We start from the raw sequence: 21,180 nt of genomic DNA, 5'->3' as shown, positions 1-21,180 counted from the left end.
AACTGAAGGTCAGATAAAGGGCTTCACAGATAAGAAAAGCTAAAGGAGTTCATCACCACCAAACCAGTATTATATGAAATGCTGAAAGGTATCCTTTAAGAAGAGGAAGAAGAAGAAAAAGGTAAAGATACAAATTATGAACAATAAATACACATCTATCAACAAGTGAATCTGAAAATCAAGTGGATAATCTGATAAACAGAATGAACTGGTGATTATAATAGAATCAGGGGCATAGAAAGGGAGTGGACTGACTATTCTTGGGGAGAAAGGGGTGAGAGGGATGCAGGAAGAGACTGGACAAAAATCGTGCACCTATGGATGAGGACAGTGGGTGGGGAGTGAGGGAGGAGGGTGGGGTGGGAACTGGGTGGAGGGGAGTTATGGGTGGAAAAAAGAGGAACAAATGTAATAATCTGAACAATAAAGATTTAACTAATTAAAAAAAAAAGAAATGTATATCTAAGATGGTAATAATAATTATTATCTGGTTAATTAGATTACTTCCTTCTTTTTCTTTCAATATTAGCTGAATTTCTTTTGAACAATGTGTTACTTTTACATAAAAATAAGGTTACTTTAGAAAATAATGCCTTTTCACTTAAAAAAACCTCACCATAACTTTATTTAATATTGTAAATTCTGTTAAAAATAAAATAGATACAATTACAATTAATGGGTAGCTGTTTTCACACAGCTGATTTACAATCATTTTAGCAAAAATAAAATCACATATAATAAAAAAGCCACATTGAAAACTTATGAGAAGTTTTTTAAGAGTTTACTTATTCAAGTATAGCTTTTGTAAGAGTTTATTTATTCAAATACCCCTATTCTAATGAAGACTTTGCTGAGAGGAGAAGACCATGTAGAAGGTCATTACTGAGATTTACATGACCATGTATATTACCTACGGATATACCAATTGATAGTTTTGCTGCTCAAATCCAACTTAAAAAATGGAAAGCAGCTTGATTATTCACATCAAGTACTAAAATCTCACTATCTTCTTTTTCCAAGTAGATGTACTCATGGATTGCTCAATAGGCTGGGACTTCAGCAATCATTCAAATCTTTTGTGCAGCCAATACTATTTGTTTATTCACTGAGCATTCTCCCTCTCTCTTTTATTTTTTACATATTGATTTTAGAGAGGATGGAAGAGAGAGAGAAACACTGATGTAAAAGAGAAACATCAATTGGCCGCCTCCTACATCGCCCCCCCCTCCCCCCACCTCCACCCCCAACGGGCCGAACCCACAGCCTGGGTACATGCCCTGACTGGGAATCAAACAGAAACCCTTCGGTGCACCAGATGGCACTCTAACCAACTGAGCCGCACCAGCCAGGGCCATTCTCTCTCTTAGATTCCTTGCTAACAGAACACATCTTATTTGGGGTATGGTACACCCCAATAAAACACTAGCTTCTTTAGAATCCCTTAGAATTGGAGGAAGCAATGTGCCACAGTTCTGATCATGAAAAAAACAAAGTGAGTTTATGGAAAGCCCTGCCTGTGCAGCCACTTTCCACCTGGAATGTGACATGATACCACACAACTCATCATAGCCATCTTGTAACTATGAGGTCACATGCACCAAGACAGAAGTCACACACACTAGTGATGGTAGGGCAGAAAGACAGACTTCTTATATGGGAAAAGGAAACCCTTATTTGATTAATGCACAGTAGTCAGAATCCTGACATGTACAATGTAATCCTACTTACACACTCTTTCTTTTACAGTTGAGAAAATGAACCCAAAATGTGAAGGAAATTTGGGTGACTTAAGAGGAACAAAGTATATCAGAATGCAGAACTAGGTAACACATTTTTTTTTTTAATGTTTTTATTGATTTTTAGAGAGAGAGGAAGGGAGAGGGAGAAATAGAAACATAAATGATGAGAGAGAATCACTGATCAATTGCCTCCTGCACACTCCCCACTGAGGATGGGGGATTGAGCCCCAAACCTGGGGCATGTGCCCTGACCAGGAATCGAACCTGTGACCTCTTGGTTCCTGGGTTGACGCTCAACTGCTGAGCCACACCAGCCAGGCTAGGCAACACTTTTTAAAAGAAGCTATTTCAATTATCCTTTGCAGCCACAAAGACTAATGGCATAAATGAAGAAAGAATATGGTGGAAATTTGTTGTAACAATTCCTTTGGTTCACAATTTTTTGAATCACCTATGAAAGTTCATATTTCTAAAAAAAATTTTTAAAAAATCACTAGTATATTATGTCCAAAACCAAACACACAAAAATCTTCTATCTGCTTTCTTTTGCAAGTTTGACATGTGGTATTCATGAATATCTTTTTAAAACATTTTTTTTTTTGAGCTAAGAATGTAACAATCAATGCCAGGTCAAGATCTATCAGATATAAACGCAGTATTTACTAAGGTATTCAACTATCATAATAGTTGCTTGCCTTTTTTATTTTTAAAATATATTTTTATTGATTTCAGAGAGGAAGGAAGAGGGAGAGAGAGACAGAAACATCAATGATGAGAGGGAATCATCGATTAGCTGCTTCCTGCACAGCTCCCATTGGGAATCAAGCCACAACCTGAGATTGTGCCCTAACCAGGAATTGAACAGTTACCTCCTGGTTCATGGGTCAATGCTCAACCACTGAGCCACAATAGCCAGGCTGGAGTAATTTTTAATGTATCAATAGATTATCATAGAATCTTTCACCAGGACCATATTTTTAACATATAATTATATTTAAGAAAGCTATAAATTGTGTAATTAATATTTTGAGTGTCTATTTATTCTCTGGAAGTAATAACCAGTTTTATCACTGCAGAAGGGCAAACAATATACCCTTAATGGCCCTTCAAAAACATAATAAAGTGAGCTAATTATAGTTTAAGATTCCAGCCTACATACTTTATCAAAAATTAAACATATATTAGACATATATATGTACAAAATTATTCCTGCCTTAAATTGTCACATACCCTTTGGTTTTTCTTTTCTTATGGGTCAATAAAGAAACAATATACTTCAGCTCTAAAATCTATCTTTAAGAACAAGCTGTCTAACTCCTGACAGTCTATTCAAGGTACTAATCTGCCATTATTTACAGATCCTTGATTCCTTTCTGAGCAGCTGTCATTAACTGAACACTCTTTATTCAACTCAACTGCCTCCTGGAATTATTAGTCATGCTTCTCAAGGCTACAACTGTGATAAAAAGTAAAGATGAACCAAATCTCAAGAAGGCTGTGAAAAAGAGCCACCACTGAACACACGAAGGACTGATGCTCTCTGATTGACATTCCTTTAAAGCCCTTATTCCTGATCACTTAGGCCCCTTTTATCAGGTTTGAGGCTTTTCTGGGGGTGTTCCCTACACCAAGTTGTAACTGTTTGTGGCTGTTGAGGCACCCCAGAGCTGTCCTTTGGGGACCCATATATGTTCAGAAGACAAATACAGGTAAGGGAAAGGAAGAAACTGAACTGGCTTCTAGTCTAGAAGTATTTGTTACTTTCTTCCCACTCTCCTCTCCTCTACCCCACACTTTAGAAATGGTACTCTGGCTTCAAGCCGTCTATGCAAACACAAATTCCCTAAAGGAAGAAGAGCAGGGACATGACCAAAACTCATACCTGGGCAGTGGAGGGCTGAGGAGAGTCTGAGAACAGGAAATGCAGAGGGATAAATAGGGAAGGAAGTGTGTGTGTGTGTGGCGGGGGGGTGGGGGGGAATGGAAAAAAATGAGTCAAAATCAAGAGGTAGGAAAAGTAGATGGGAGGAAGAAAAGGTAAGAAGGAAGAGAAAGACAGATATAGAGATTTCAGAGTAGGGCACAGGAGCAAAGAGACAGGATAAAAATATAGAGGTAGAGAAACAATGTTTCCTAAAGGGAGAGAGAGAGAGAAGCAGAGGGAACATGGTGAAAAGGCAAAGAAGTGGGAATCAAGGTTTATGTGTCCAGTTTTCAGGTAACTAGTAGAAACTGGTAATGCTACAGAGAGCTCCAGAGAATAAGAGCAAGAGCATGTCTGGGGTAAAATGATGAGTGAAGTTTTGTACATGTTGAATTTGTGGTGTTTGCAGAGTAACCAAGTGGAGATGTCCAACTGGGAAGCTGGGATGGAAACTCAGGAGTTAGAAGTGGCCCAGAAGGGAGTATGTGGGAATACTGAAGCTCCAGGAAAGGTATGGTGAAATCACAAAGGTAGATTGTATAAGGGAAGAAAATGAAGGCTAAAGGGAACACCAACATTTGAGGGACAAAGAAAGAGAGCCCACGAGAGAATCTAAGGACAGGTGCAGGTGGCCTAAGGTGTAGGAATAGAGCTGGGAGAGAGATTGGGTAGGTATAAGCATGAATAGTCCCACCTTGAGAGGCACCAAGGGAAAGGATGTCCTCAGGGAAAGCCAGGTTTCCATTAAGGTAAGAAAGCTGAGAAAATATTCTGAAAAAAGAGAGGTGAGTTTGTTTACGTTGAAAAAAGGTTCCAAAAGCACTACTGCTTCTCCTTCTGGGTTCCTATACTTTGAACTTAATCTTTGGGCAAAATTTTTGTCACAATGTGCTTCATGTCCATGTTCTCAATAGAGGACACAACTGGGCCTGCTGATATTTGTACTCTCAGTGCTTCTTAGTCAGTGCAGGGCCTACCACCCAGTAGAAACTCAATAAATGTTTGGAGGTTCTCTGAAGGGCAACTGGGAAGTATGCATTAGTAAATGCCTTAAATTTTGATATTACCTTTGACTTACTTGTAAGAATGTACTCATAGCTCTACAAAGATTTAGCAATAGGTATAGTTATAACCTGCACATTTGAAAACTACCTACATATTCAACAAACTGAGCACTGGTTAAATCTCACAATATGTCTATACAACTGAATACTGAACACCCTCCAAAAATCTATTCAGATCAACACTAACAAATAAGGCCATGCAAAACCTACACCCTCAGCACAACTAAAAGACACAGATGGCTACAAACTCAAATCACCTATAAGCAGAAAAACAGACAGCAAATTCCAGCAGGGCTACCTCTGGAGCTCCCACTAAAAACCTTTGTGGAAAGTGAGAAGTTTGGAAAAAAGACATGTATGAAAGAAGAGAGGAACCAAGGCCTTATTTGAGCTAAAATCACCCCAGAAAGAGGCAGTCTACCCTAAGTACAGAAACACCTTGTCAATCAGAATCCTAACTATAGGGAATAGACTTCTGTCTGTGGGATTTGAATGGCAATCTCAAAAAGGCACTGCTTCTGGGGAAGAAATGGGTAAAAAAGAAAGGGAAGTGTGCCTTTTGGTGACTACATTTTGAAGAAAACAGGGACAGGAGGAAATTTTGACCTCTGTGAAACACACAGGAGCTAAAACAATGGACAATTTCTATCTCTACGGATCTTTTCAAACAAAAAGCCATCCAATGAAGAGATTATCCTTAACCACATTTACAGATAAGTGTTCTCAAAATATAAATCCTATAAACCAACTCAAACTTCCAACTCTAGCCACACAATAAATAGATGAAAACAAGTGACAACTATACAAAAGTACTATCAGAAAAAAAATAAAAAAAGAGGATCAAAACATTTCAGTTAATCTTGCCCTGGCCAGTTTGGCTCAGTGATTACAGCATCAGCTCAGGGACTGAAGGGTCATGGGTTCAATTTCCAGTCAAGGGCAGGTACCTCGGTTGCATGCTTGATCCCTGGCCTCATCTAGGTGTATGCGGGAGGCAACAGATTGGTGTGTCTCTCTCACATCAATGTTTCTCTTTCTCTTCTTCCCCGCCCCCCGCCCCGCCACATCCTTCCTCCCTTCCTCTCTCTAAAAATCAATGGAAAAAATACCCTCATGTGAGGATTAAAATAAATAAAATAAAGAACCAAATAGAAATTCTGGAGCTGGATAACACAATGACTGAACTCAAAAATTCCATAGAGAATTACAACATCAGCCTCAAACAGAAGAATCATCGAGCTTGAAGACAGGTTATCTGAAATTACATGGTCAGAGAAACAAAATGAAAAAGGAGTTAAAATAAATGAAGGAAGCATATGGGACACCATCAAGTTAACCAATACATACATCATGGAGATCCCAAAGGAACAGAGAAAGAAAAAGAGGTAGAAAGATTATTTTAAAAAATAATGCCAGCTGGTGAGGTTTAGCAGTTGAGCATTGACCCAGGAACCAAGAGGTCACCAGTTAAATTCCCAGTTAGGACACTTGCCTGGGTTGATCCCCAGTAGGGGCGTGTAGGAGGCAGCTGACTGATAATCTCTCATCAATGTTTCTATCTCTCTATCTCTCTCCCTTCCTCTCTCTCTAAAAATCAATAAAAACATACTTTTAAATAATAATAATGACAGAAAACTTCCCTAATCAGGAGAAGGAATGAAAATCCTGATCCATGAATCCCAATGAGATTAAATTTAAAGAGATCTTCACTGAGATATATACTAATCAAACTCTCAAAAGTCAAAGACAATTCTGAAAACAGCAAGACAAAAGCAACTTAGCATGTACAAGGGAATCCCCATAAAACTAGCAGTAAATTTCTCAGCAGAATGCTTGAAGGTCAGGAGGTAGTAGGATGATATATTCAAAATGTTGAAAGAAAAACTGTCAAATAAGAATATTATACCAGGCAAAGCTGTCCTTAAGTGAAATAAAGATTTTCCTTGGTAAATAAAAACTATGGGATTCATTCCCACTAGACATATCTTAAAAGAAATGCTAAAGGGAATACTTCACATTGAAATGAAGGGACACCAATAACATGAAAACATAGAAGTATAAAACTCACTATAGAGGTAAGAATATAATCTTACCTGAAGGGAGAACTAGTCAATAATACAAATGTAGGGGACTTCAATATCCCACTTTCAACAATGCATAGATCATCCTGACAGATAATCAAAATTCAGAACACTGAAGTATTGTGATGGTGGTACATAAATCACTTTAAACTCTAGTATAAAAGTTAAAAGATAAAAGTATTAAAAATAACCGTACCTACAAAAATTTTTAAATGATACAAAATATGTAAAACCTATAAACTGTGACATCAATAAAGTAAAATGTCGGGAAAGAAGTCAAAGTATAGAGTTTTTGTATGCAAAGTTAAGTGGTTATCAGCTTAAAAGAGACTGTTATAAGTGTAAGATGTTTTATGTAAACCTCATAGTTACCACAAAGAAAAAAATGTTCAGGAGATACACAAAAGATACAAAAGAAATCAAAGATTTCTATAAAAAAAAAATCATCACATCATATCACAAAGGAAGACAGTAAGAGAGGAAGAAAGGAACTACAAAACAGAAAGCAAAGAACAAAATGGCAATGGTAATAATCTCAATAATTATTACCATATTTAAATTATAATAATTATTATAATTTAAAACGTAAATGTATTAAAATTTGCAATCAAAAGATATAGAGTTGCTGAATTTAAGAAAAAAGGTCCAGCTATATGCTGCCTACAAGAGACTCACTAAAAGTGAAAGACAGAAAAAAGATATTCCATGCAAATGGTAACCAAGAGGGAAAAAAGGTGGCTAAATTATATCAGAAAAAATAGGCTTTAGGTCAAAAAGTGTCACAGAGAAAATCATTATATAATGATAAAAGGGTCTATTCATCAAGAAGATATAACAATCTATAATAATAAAAGTGTAATATGCTAATTAGACCAGACAGTGGAATGACCTTCTGGACAAAGCTGCGGCGGCGGGGCTGAGGCAGAGGTGGTTAGGGGTGATCAGGCAGGCAGGCGAGCAGTTAGGGGTGATCAGGCAGGCAGGCGAGTGATTAGGGGTGATTAGGCAGCAGGTGAGTGGTTAGGGGCAATCAGGCAGGCAGGCAGAAGCAGTTAGGGGCAATCAGGCAGGCAGGCGTGTGGTTAGGGACAATCAGGAAGGCAAGCAAGCAGTTAGGAGCCAGCAGTCCTGGACTGTGAGAGGGATATCCAACTGCCCGTTTAGGCCTGATCCCCCAGGGGTCCCTGCAGGATTGGGCCTAAACTGCAGTCAGACATCCCCGAGGGCTCCCAGATTGTGAGAGGGTGCAGCCCGGGCTGAGGGATCCCCCACTTCCCGTGCACTGGGCCTCTAGTTGTAAATATATATGCCCCCAACATCAGAGCACCTACATATATAAAGCAAATATTAACAGAGCTGAAGGGAGAACTAGTCAATAATACAAATGTAGGGGACTTCAATATCCCACTTTCAACAATGCATAGATCATCCTGACAGATAATCAATAAAGAAACAGCAAACATTAGAGACCAAATGAATCTAACATACACATACAGAACATTCCATCCAACATCATAAGGATATACAGTCTTTTCAAGCACACACAAAACATTATCCTGAATAGATCACACGTTTGGCCACAAAACAAATGTTAAAAATGTAAGAAGAGTAAAATTACATCAAGTATTTTATCTGACCACAATGGCATGGAATTAGAAACCAGTAACTGGAGTAAACTTGGAAAATTAGAAATCAAAGTAGAAATTAACAAATATGGGAGAAACTAAGATGGCGGCATAGATAAACACCGGGAAATAGTCGCCCCACACAACAATTGAAAATTAGCCCAAAGGACGGAGCAAACATCGTCCAAAACAACAGGAAGGCTGGCTGAGTGTAATTTCTACAACTAGAAGAAAAGAAAAGCACGCTGAGAGCCAGAGGAGCTGCGGAGGCTGAGTGCAGAGGTACGGCGGCGGCTCGCGCGCGCGGAAAGGGGGTGGCACCTGAGGACGCGGCTGTCTTTTTGAATCACAAGCTCCCGACTGCTCTGATCTCCGGCTCCGGGAAGTCTCTGGGGACCCAGGTCTCATACGGGGAGAGGCTGCTCTCTCAGGCGGCAGCGGGCGAACTTGGGGGCAGATTTCCCTCGGAGGTGCTTGCAGCCATTGCCGGGACACTGAGACGCGCGACTCCGGGCGTGGAGAATCAGCCATTGCTTCTTTCTCCGCCCTTTGACTCCCTGAGACCCCGCCCCACCCGGGCTGCGGCAGAGGCTTTTGCATGTGAATGCCCCAGAACTTTGCAACCTGATAATTACCTAACTGCAGCCGGGCCAGCCAGACCCGGAACTTCCAAGAGAAGGCCCAAGGCCCCGCAGCTGAGCCTCTTCGTAGTTCCTGCTGTGTGGCCTCAGGCAGGGGCTGAATTAGCACCTCCTTAGATCCAGGAGCCACTGTACCCAGTGGTCAGAGGGGGTCCATTCTCCCACTTCAGACACAGCTGCTTCCCACAGCCAATTGGCCTGGAGGTCAATTCCTCCCAGTGATCCTACAACAAGCGAGGCACCAAGAGTGCACCAAGAGTGTCCACCCCAGGTAACTGGGGAGGCTGAGCCACTGGGCCCTTCAGGACACCTGGCGCGCAGGCCACTCTATCAACACAGGGAAGCAGCCAAAATGCGGAGACAAAGAAACAGGTCACAATTGGCAGAAACGGAGGAGGCCAGACGACTGGATATAGAGTTCAAGGCCACGTTTATAAGGTTTGTCAAGAATTTTATGGAAACCGCCGATAAATTTAATGAATCCCTCAAGGAGTATGGTGAGACCATGGAGGTCATGAAAAAGGACCAATTAGAAATTATGCATACACTGACTGAAATAAAGAATACTTTACAGAGCTCCAACAGCAGACAAGAGGATCCCAAGAATCAAGTCAAAGATTTGAAATGCAAAGAAACAAAAAATAACTAACCGAAAAAGAAAAAAGAAAAGAGATTCAAAAAATATGAAGATAGTGTAAGGAACCTCTGGGACAACTTCAAGCGTACCAACATCAGAATTATAGGGGTACCAGAAGGAGAGAGAGGGCAAGATATTGAAAACCTTTTTGAAGAAATAATGACAGAAAACTTCCCCCACCTGGTGAAAGAAATGGACTTACAAGTCCAGGAAGCGCAGAGAACCCCAAACAAAAGGAATCCAAAGAGGACCACACCAAGACACATCATAATTAAAATGCCAAGAGCAAAAGATAAAGAGAGAATCTTAAAAGCAGCAAGAGAAAGACAGTCAGTTACCTACAAGGGAGTACCCATCCGACTGTCAGCTGATTTCTCAACAGAAACCATGCAGGCCAGAAGAGAGTGGCAAGAAATATTCAAAGAGATGAATAGCAAGAACCTGCAACCAAGATTACTTTATCCAGCAAAGCTATCATTCAGAATGGAAGGTCAGATAAAGAGCTTCACGGATAAGAAAAAGCTAAAGGAGTTCATCACCACCAAACCAGCATTATATGAAATGCTGAAAGGTATTCTTTAAGAAGAGGAAGAAGAAAAAGGAACTCTTACCATTTGCCACAGCATGGATGGAACTGGAGAGCGGATAAATACCACAAGATCTCACTTATTTGTGGAATATAATGAACAACATAAACTGATGAACAAGGACTGATCCAGAGATGGAGAGGCATTGATTGGACTGTCGGGCCTTGGAGGGAAGGTAGGGGAGGGTGGGGGCAAGGGGGAAAGATCAACCAAAGGACTTATATGCAAGCATATAGGCCTAACCAATGGACACGGACAACGGGGGGGTGAGGGGGTGAGCGGGGAGAGGGGGGGTAGAGGGTACACATATGTAATATCTTAATCAATAAAAAATATAAAAAAAAAAAGAAAGAAATTAACAAATATATTGAGACAAATGAAAATAGAAACAAACACAACATACCAAAACTTATGGGATGCAGCATAAACAGATCTCAGGGGAAGCTTATAGCAATAACACTTATATAATGAAAGAAAACCTCAAATAAATACTTTATACTTCATGGAACTAGAAAGAGAGGATCAAACTAAACCCCAAGTTAGCAGAAGAAAGGAAATAATAAAGAACAGAGCAGAAATAAATAAAATAGAGACTAAACAACTGAAAAGATCAATAAAACTAAGAGCCGATATTAATGTCTATAATGAAAATCCCAAAGAATATACAAAAATACTCCTGGAAATAATAAACAAGTAAAACAAGGTTGCAGATACTAAGTCAATATATGAGTCAACTGCCTTCCTAGAGTAGCAATGAATAGGTGAAATTTGAAATTAAAAAAAAAAATTATAACAATATTTAAAAAAGAAATACTTAGGTATAAACCTAAGAAAACAGGATTTGTATGTGGAAAGCTGCAAAAACAGTGATGAAAAAAATCAAAGAGCTAAATATATGGAGAGCTATTCCATGTTTGTGAATTAAAAGACTCTACTGTGAAGATGTCAATTCTTCCCAATTTGACCCATATATTCAACACAATCTCAATCAAAATCCCAGAAAACTATTTTGCAGATTTTAATGAACTGGTTCTAAAGTTTATATGGAAAGATAAAAACCTGCACAAAACCGAAGGAAAAAAAACAAACGAAGTTGGAGGACTTAATACTACCACATTTCAAGACACTATAAGCAAGACAGTGTGGTACTGGCAAAATAATAGACATACAGACCAACAGAATAAAATAGAGAGCCCAGAAATAGACCAACACAAATACAATCAACTGATAAATGACAAATGCACAGCGATAGGATAGTCTTTTCAATAAATGGTGGCAGAACAATTAGATGTCCACATGAAAAAAGTAAAAATAAAAATGAACCCCGACATCATGGATCATAGACATATCTGTAAAATGCTAAACTATAAAATTCTGGGAAAAAAAATACACGAGAAAATTTAATTTTTGTGACGTTGGGTAATAAATTTTTAGATACAACACCAAAAGTACAATGCATGAAAGATAATATCAATTAAGTTGGACTTTATTAAAATTAAAAAACTTGTGTTTTGTGAAAAATACTATTAAGAGAATAAAAAGGCAAGTCACAGACTGGGAAAAAATACTTGCTAAACACATATCTCATAGAAGGTTTATATCTAAAATATGGTAAGAATTATTAAATCTAAAGAAAATAGCCCAATTAAAAAATGGGCAAAAGACCTGAACCAAAGGTCTGAAGCTACCTCACCAAAGAAGATACAGATGGCAAATAAGAACACAAAAATATGTGCAACATCATATGTCATTCAAGAAATGAAAATTAAAACAAAGGATACCACTACTACACATGTTAGAATAAATTCCAATATATCAATTGGGACAAAGAAGTGAAGCAAAAGGAACTCTCATTCATTGCTGATGGGAATGCGAAGTGGTACTGCCACTATGGAAGACAGTTTGGCAGTTTTTTACAAAGCTAAACATAATCTTACTATACAATCCAACAATTGTGCTACTAGGTATACACTCAACTGATTTAAAAATGCATATTTTTTTGTCCACACAAAACCAGCACACAAATACTTACAGCATCTTTATTCATAATCATCCCAAATTGGAAGCAACCAAGAGGTCCTTCACAATGGGTAAATGTAAACTGGTACATACATACAATGAAATATTCCAAAATAAAAAGGAATAAGCTATCAAGCTTTCAAAGACAAGGATGAATCCTAAATGCAAGCTTCTAACTGAAAGAACATACTGAGATAGGAACTGTTATTAAAATTTTAAAAATCAGTGGAAACATATCCTATATAATAAAAGTGTAGTATGCAAATTGTCTCCTCGACCAGTTCTTCCTCTCTGTAAAAGATCAATAAAATATATTTAAAGAAAAAAAAGTTAACTGAAAATTTAAAAATTAATCTCATTTAAATTTTAAATACACCTTATACCCAATCATTAAGAAATACTTATAAGATAATCTCCTTTGGGACAATGTGGAAAGTTCCAGGTTTTCATTACCTCAAACATTAATCATTAAGAAATCAGACAGTGATAAGAAAACATCCATTTCTCTTTTCTCTGGTTAACTTACTCCTCAGTTTTTGCTATTATTCGTTACTGCCTGTTTTTATTAGAATTCTTCCTTAAATTCTGTAATTTCCAAGAGAAAAAAAATCTTACTAATACAAGGGTGCCATCTAGTGATGATAGTGGGCAAATGTATGCTATAAAAAATGTGTCGATATATGTGTGTGCTCTATCTCCCATCCCAATTCTGCTTTGGCTTTTAAAATGCATTGCAAGGAAAAAATGTACTAAAACTACTGTACTCAAAACAAGTGTCCTAATACTCATTTAATCACTTAGCATATCCTGCTTTTATATTACTACTGAACTGACATTCGTCTCTGAAGTGATAGCATAGTTAACAGTTTCATGGAATTTCAGAACATCCAGCTGAAAGGAATGCTAGAGACCATCTACCACCTAGTCCAACCCTCAAAGGATGGACAACTAAGGCCCACAGGATGTCTGACTTGTCACAAAACTAGTAGTTTTTGCCTTAGCTTGGTTCCTGATGGATTGCACAGCAAATATTATCTTGTTTATAAACTTTTTAAATAGCTCAATAACAGGTTCCCATTCAAACCTGCAAGGAAGGTCCAGGGTAAAATTCCCTGGTCCAGGCTCCCTTCATGGCTTTCCCTTCTGAACTCTAAGTGGGCACAGAAACCCTCAGGTGTTATGTTTTGTCCAGTATTCATCAGTAGAAGAGCTGCTACAGCTGTCTGAGTGCTTGCTAGGTGCCATGTGACGTGCATGAGCTGAGTGTGTCTCCCACCTTCCCTGCTTAGGCACATTGGGCTTGTAATGAGCATGTCGTATTTATCCCTTCCCTTCATCTCTGCACATTCACACAGAGCAGGAAACAATTAACAGAGCTGAGCATTCCATGCAAAGGAAATTATACATACAAAATTATGGTGTTATAAAAAGGCGAGCTGTATTCAGAGGATGGGGCTGAAGCTCTGGATATCAGGGGAAGATGCAGGTGCTAAAACTATCCTTCCTCTTCTCTCCCTGTCTAGAAGGGAGGAGGTACAATTTGATCAGGAAGCAACACAGTGAACAAAGAGCTAAGGCAGACGGAGATGGAGCCAGGCTGATCTGAAGGGTTTGACTGATTAGGGAGATTATGGTCACATGGTCTTGATACAGAGCTCTGGTGTCAGGACTGGAAAACCAAAGTACTACTGATCAAATGACAAGGGTGGAATTGCAACGAGGTGAAGGTTGACTTTGGCAACCTTGTACCCAGGTCTCTAACCACCCAGGCCTCTTCAGGAGTGAGCCTTAGAAGCCCCTCAACAGTGGAGACAGGCTGGCCTGCTGGGAAAGATTAGGTCCACTTTCCCAGCTCAAAGGCATCTCCCTTCCTCCTGCCTTTACTGCCCCAGGCAGAAAGCAATGTCTGAATCTGAATCAGAAATGGTTTTTATTCACATTTGTGAGCGGGCTTGAGGAAGGGGATCCCCAGAGTTGAGCATGCTACGAACAGGAGAGAAGAGAGCCAGCAACGTCAGCTTCCAGCAACAAAAAGGGAGTTAGCTCCCAGGACCAGGAACTCATACTTTGGGAATATGACTACCTTTATACTGTTTGTATTTTTGAGAAAGCAGTTTTTGTTCAAAGAAAGCAGTTATATTTTTGTGCTCAGGTACCTGAGGGCTGGGCAAGGGGTGAAAGCAGGATTCCAGGGGGTAAATCCAGAGGCATTAACCTTCCCTCGGGAAGCCTCCCTTCCGAGCTCTTTTCTGCTAAAACATGGAGGGCTGTGTGTCTGGTTTTAGTAAGTGACAGCAGTTCCTGTACAGTAACACACTGCAAATGACTGACAAAAGCTTGGCCCTCTCAGAGCGGGGTGCGGGGAAGGGGATGTTGCAGTTTACAGAGGATTTAGTTCAATCGAATTGGTGGGAGGGAAAACATTGCTGGTAGGAGATGGGTCTTCTGGGGCTTGTCTCACAGCAGCTGCTCTCCTTCCTTCCTGGCACTATTTGCTAGCACCTGTGTGAAAACCAGCCTGACGCACATGCTGCCTACTAATCTTAAGGTGACTGAATTTCTTAAAATGTACCTGCGAAAAATAATTAAATAAAAGGTGTCATCAGTTTGAGAGAGGAGTGCAAGCTGGCACAGATAGCAAATATTTGAAACCACAAATCCAGGCTATCAAAGTGAAAGGCCTTTGTCCCTTGTCTGTTGATGAAATCAAAGTGCTAATACTCAACTTTAGACATGACTATGACTAAAGCTGGCTATGACTGAGCTCCTATTCAGATATCTGTTCTATAGTTTTCAATCAAAAGAGAACTTCCAGTTATTTATATTGACACTATAATTTCCAACAAGAAAGTTCAACACATGCACAATGTCACATCTTGCCAAGAATATCTTTAGCTCCAGTCCTCCTACCTCTAATTTCCATCCCAACAATGTTACCTGAAAACCACCTCTTATTCCACATGGTTCTTCCACAATACAATAATCTTGAAGACAACATGAAAAAATAGATTATACTTCTTTCAATACAAACTGTTCCTCATGAATAAAGAAAGCATAACTCTTCTTTATATTCTTGTGAAAGACATGTCTCAAAGTGGGTTTCTAAAAAAAAAAAAAAATTCCCATTTCCAAAAAGAGAACTATTGCATAAAGCATTACAAATCTTAGGTTGAGGGATGCAACCATAGCATTTGAGAAATCTTGCCCTTGCATTATCAATGAAGAACTATCAACCTACTTTGACGAAGTTGAGGCATGGGAACCTATTCACAAGGGCAGAGGCTTGACTTCCTCACAAAAATTCCTCTCAGATGGAATTTTTTTTTGCTTTTTTTAAATTATTATTAGTTAAGGTATTACAAATGTGTCCTCATCCCCCCCCCATTAACCCCCAATCTCCCCCACCCCGCACACTCATGCTCCCATCCCCCTATTGTCCATGCCCATTGGTTTGGCTTATATACATGTATACAAGTCCTTTGGTTGATCTCTTCCCCTTACCCCCGCCCTCCCCTACTTTCCTTCTGGGGATTGATAGCCTGATCGCTGTTTCTCAGTCTTTGGGTCTGTCCCTTTTCATCAGTCTATGTTGTTCTCTATAATCCACAAATGAGTGAGATCATGTGGTATTTATCTTTCTTTGACTGGCTTATTTCACTTAGCATAATGCTCTCCAGTTCCATCCATGCTGTTGCAAAAGGCAAGAGTTCCTTTATTTTTTACCGCAGCATAGTATTCCATTGTGTATATGTACCACGGTTTCTCAGATGGAATTTTAGTTACTATTTCTAGAGGCTATTTTTGCCAAGTTGCATTGTCACAAACATGACCAAGCAGCAACTGCAACTCATCCTAAGAATAAGTGGCCCTGAATTAAATTGTAATGGTAATTTAAGAAGAATAAGAATTTGTAAAAATTACATTTATAGAAATATTAGACATTACGTTAGGGACAGAATAAAACTTTTAACATTCTATAACATGACACTGCTTTAGTTAGTTACACTACCAATCTATTGGGCAATTTTCAACATCACCTTGTTTCAACATCACTTTGTACTGCTTTTCATGCATTGTCCCATTGCATTTTTACAACATCCTACAAGATAAGTATTATTATCCCCCCTTTATTCATGAAGAAATGAAGGCACACAAAAGCCGGATTACTGCCTAGAAGTCACACAGCTAGTAAACAATCTGGGTCTGACTGAAGACCAGACTTTTCACTGAACAGCAACTAAAGGAAAAACATCTCCAGACTCTATAGCGAGTTTCCAAAAGACCAAATTGTTACAGTGAAAACTTTCAGAAAGCCACAGGAAAATAAACCATTATTCCCAAAATAAACTTAAGTTGTATGAGTAAAATATAAACCATTACTTTAGGCTAGCAATTTTCAACCAGTGAGCCACGGCAAGTACACTGGTGTGCTACAATAACTTTTGGAACATGCAATACCTGACTATTTAGTCAGGGGCACTGACCTCTTTTCCCTTAGACCAGGGGTGGGCAAACTTTTTGACTCGAGGGCCACAATGGGTTCTTAAACTGGACCGGAGGGCCGGAACAAAAGCATGGATGGAGTGTTTGTGTGAACTAATATAAATTCAAAGTAAACATCATTACATAAAAGGGTACAGTCTTTTTTTTTTTTAGTTTTATTCATTTCAAACGGGCCGGATCCGGCCCGCGGGCCGTAGTTTGCCCACGGCTGCCTTAGACTGTCAAATAAAAAAATGACAGCCGAAACCGGTTTGGCTCAGTGGATAGAGCGTCGGCCTGCGGACTGAAAGGTCCCAGGTTCGATTCCGGTCAAGGGCATGTACCTGGGTTGCGGGCATATCCTCAGTGGGGGATGTGCAGGAGGCAGCTGATCGATGTTTCTCTCTCATCGATGTTTCTAATTCTCTCTCTCCCTTCCTCTCTGTAAAAAATCAATAAAATATATTTTTAAAAAATGACAATAGCTGTTCAGTGTGAATGAATAAAAATTACACCTATATTTTTTGTCAGATAGGCAATATATATATATATATATATATATATATATATATATAGTTGGTGTGCCACAGAATTTTAGTAATTAGTTTATGTGTGCCTTGAGATGAAAAAGTTTGAAAATCACTGCCTTAGGCTAATGTTAGAAACAGTCTATTATTATTCTCACTAATGTTTTTAAATGAAAACATTTTGGAATAAGTTCGGGAAATTTTCACCAGAATTTGATAAGAGTATAATCAAATGTTCACTGAGTCCCTACTAATGAATAATAGTCACCCTATATTATTATTATTAGGTGCCATGTTAGGTATTTGGATATAGAAACCCTTAAGAAAGTTCTCATTCTCAAAAAATTTAGTGGTGTTGGTAGATACAACTACAGTGTCAAACCATAATACACTGTGGAAAATATAATAAAGAGTGAGGTGTAAGGTGTTACAGAAAAAGTGAAGAATGATATCTAATCTAGCCAGTGGGTGGTAGGGGAGTTTATGGGGGCGGGAGTGGAAGAGTAGCAAACAGTTGCCAGCTGCAGGGGGTGGGCTGTTCATTCTAGGTAGAAGCAGGAAGTAGTGCATGTAACGGGAGGACCCACAAGAAGGTCAGGGTTGCTGGAGCATGGAGCAGGAGGCAGGAAATTGTCACAGGCAAGGGTGGGGAGGGTGGCAGAAACAAATCCTGATGTTTAAACCAGTGAAGTATTTTAAGAAGGAAAGTGACATGCTGAGAATTATCCTTTAACTAAACCCCTCAAGCTTTGTCTGAAGCATGGACTTGGAGACACACAGCTGTGGGTGTAACTCCTGGCTACAGAGCTTATTGGCTGTATGAACTTCAGCAAGATATAAAACCTTCTAGGTCTCAGTCTTGTCAACTTTAAAATGGGAAGTAAATGAGACACTGAATGTAAAGCACTGGAACATAGTAAATGTTCAATAAATGATAGCTCTTATTATTATCTATACTAATAATAGCCTACATGGCGTCATGCCCTCACATTGTCACAAGATGGCCGGCACAAGATGGCTGTGCGCACAGCAGAGGCGGGGCCTGGCGGCTGCTACACAGTGAGGCCTGGGGGTCCTGCGGCTCTGCACAGCATGGAAGAGGCTGGTCCCAGCAGAGGAGGTGGGTCGTGGCAAGGGAGGGCAGTTGTGGGCGATCAGGCTGGCAGGAGAGGGCAGTTGTGGGCAATCAGGCAGGCAGGCAGAAGCGGTTAGGGGTAATCCGACAGGCAGGCAGGCGAGCAGTTAGGAGCCAGCAGTCCCGGATTGTGAGAGGGATGTCCAACTGCCGAGGGGTCCCAGATTGGAGAGGGTGCAGGCCGGGCTGAGGGCAACCGCCCCCCCATCCCATACATGAATTTTGTGCACCAGGCCTATAGTTAATATTATAAGCCTAGAACAGGCGTGGGCAAACTACGGCCCGCGGGCCGGATCAAACGGCCCGTTTGAAATGAATAAAACTAAAAAAAAAAAAGACCGTACCCTTTTATGTAATGATGTTTACTTTGAATTTATATTAGTTCACTAATATAAATACTCCATCCATGCTTTTGTTCCGGCCCTCTGGTCCAGTTTAAGAACCCATTGTGGCCCTCGAGTCAAAAAGTTTGCCCACCCCTGGCCTAGAAGTTCAGAGGCCCATACAGGACTTCAGATGAGATATACTGAGATCCTGAGTAGGGATAAAATAAACAGGACAATCTGAGATTTAGGAGACAGAATCAACAAGACTTGATAACCAGGTTATAGAAGTGTGGGTACTTGAGAAAGAGGCACCACTGATGAGCACTAGATCTACGAAGAGTGACTGAATGGCTGGTGACTGATGGTACCCCTGACAATATGGGAGGCAGAACAAGTTTGGGAGTCTGATTTGCATTGAGAAGGAGGTATGCATTCCAGAATAGGTACCCAGATGAGTTTGGAGTCTGAGATGCAGGTGTCAGGTGTGCTTAGAGTTAGAGAAGCAGATGTCATAAGTATCTCATACTGTGAGAAGGGAATTAATCACTACAAAGGGTGTGTTCAGTCAGGAGAGCAATGAGCTAGGTCAGACCCTGGGAACACCTACAATTTAGGGGCAAGGAGAGCAAGAAAGGCCCCAAAGAAAGAAAAGAACCATAGAGGGCAAGAAAAGCCAGGAGGGCTCTTTATAATGAAAGCTAAGGGAGCAGGATCTCACAGAGGGAGTCATCAATGGGGCCCAATGTAGTTCAGAAGTCCAGAGAGTTCCATGTGTCCTTGGAATTTAGCAGAAATGGCTGCTGATTTTATTTTATTTTATTTTATTTTTTTAAAATATATTTTATTGAATTTTTACAGAGAGGAAGGGAGAGGGATAGAGAGCTAGAAACATCGATGAGAGAGAAACATCGATCAGCTGCCTCCTGTACACTCCCTACTGGGGATGTGCCCGCAACTAAGGTACATGCCCTTGACCGGAATCAAACCTGGGACCCTTCAGTCCGCAGGCCGATGCTCTATCCATTGAGCCAAACCGGTTAGGGTATGGCTGCTGATTTTAGACCAGAGGGCAATTTTAATAAGACAATGAGGACAGAGCTTGACTATATGGTTAAAGTATAACTGGGAGTGAGGAAGTAGAAAAAGTCTACCATAAACTATGTAAAATTTCTGAAGAGGAATTATATAGCTATAAAGGCGTAACGTAGGGTCAGAGGTTAGGTTAAAAATTATTTTTATAATGGAACACTGAGCATTTTGTGAGCTGAGAAGGAAAAGGTAGATGACAAAGGGTGATGATACAGGAGATAGAGTTGCTGACAGAACAAGGTCTTTGAGGAATAGGAAGGAATTTTTAAGCATCTACTGTGAACAAACCATCAGAGCAGAGTGTGACACGGATGCTGGTCTGTGGAATGCCTTTTGCAAAAGGACCACAGAGGGGCTGACTGCGAGTTTCCTGAACCTAAGCCTGTGCTTGCTTACCTCTGCCCAACATGGTGTCTGGCACCCACCTGCTGGGCATTCAATGATGTTCTTCGTATGAATGAATAAAAATTCTTGTCAGAAACATTATTTGCAGGGGGAGAAATTTGATAAAGAGATATGAGAATATATTCTAAGACAAAGGGAATGTGAACACTAATACAATGAACTATTAACTATAATAGTACAAGTGCTGAGAAAACATACGCATCTAAGAGCTTTCTGGGCAGCTGAAGGCTGAGTTGGGGAGTATGGTGGCACAGGGTTCAGAATTTAGAGAAGGCCTGCAGTGGTTCCAGAACTCTTTCTGGCCAAATATATCTCCCAATCTTCAAGCTTATGCTTAAAATTCATTTAACTAATTTAAGGGACAATTTTTTTCATCTCAAAATTATAAAGGATTAAAAAGGAAATATGTGTGAGATTATATATTAGCTAAAGCCCATTCACCACAAAATCAAATCAGTCAGATAGGTTCTGGCTCAGAAGGGTCTGGGTCCAAGCGAGGTTCCACCTTTTATTGGCTGTGTGTCCTGGGCCAGGTCCCCTAATCTTCTCTGGGACAGTGGACCCTGTGATAGAGGAGTCCCCAAGTCCTTTTCAAATCAATTGCTCAAAGGTTCTGAAACAGTGAATCTTAACCTTCTGCAATCATATACCCCTCTGAGAATCTAAATGAAAGCTATGAATTCTACCTACCAAGCCCCAAAATAAACACAGACACATACATATAAAATTCTGCAGATCACTTGAGAAATCCCTGACTGTAGATTTTCCTCCTAGTGGAAAAATAGCCAAGGTGCAACTCTTTATAATGATGCTTTGTCTTCCTGAAAAGTACTGGGGCCAGGTATCCATGCAAGACCCATGGCGGACAGTTTGTTGTGTGTCCACCTGAACTGTATGTT

At 39.9% G+C, this 21,180-nt stretch overlaps 1 protein-coding gene across 1 annotated transcript in view; it reads right to left on the bottom strand.

Moving 5' to 3' along the window:
* Window positions 1-21,180, bottom strand: part of HACD2 (3-hydroxyacyl-CoA dehydratase 2) — a 90,821-nt gene that overhangs the window by 46,020 nt on the left and 23,621 nt on the right. The window lies entirely within an intron of this gene.

Source organism: Myotis nattereri (assembly GCF_964212035.1).
Source record: "Myotis nattereri genome assembly, chromosome: 3".
Taxonomy (NCBI): domain Eukaryota; kingdom Metazoa; phylum Chordata; class Mammalia; order Chiroptera; family Vespertilionidae; genus Myotis; species Myotis nattereri.
Note: the sequence above shows the minus strand (reverse complement) of the source record. Positions and strands in the feature narration are given on the sequence as shown.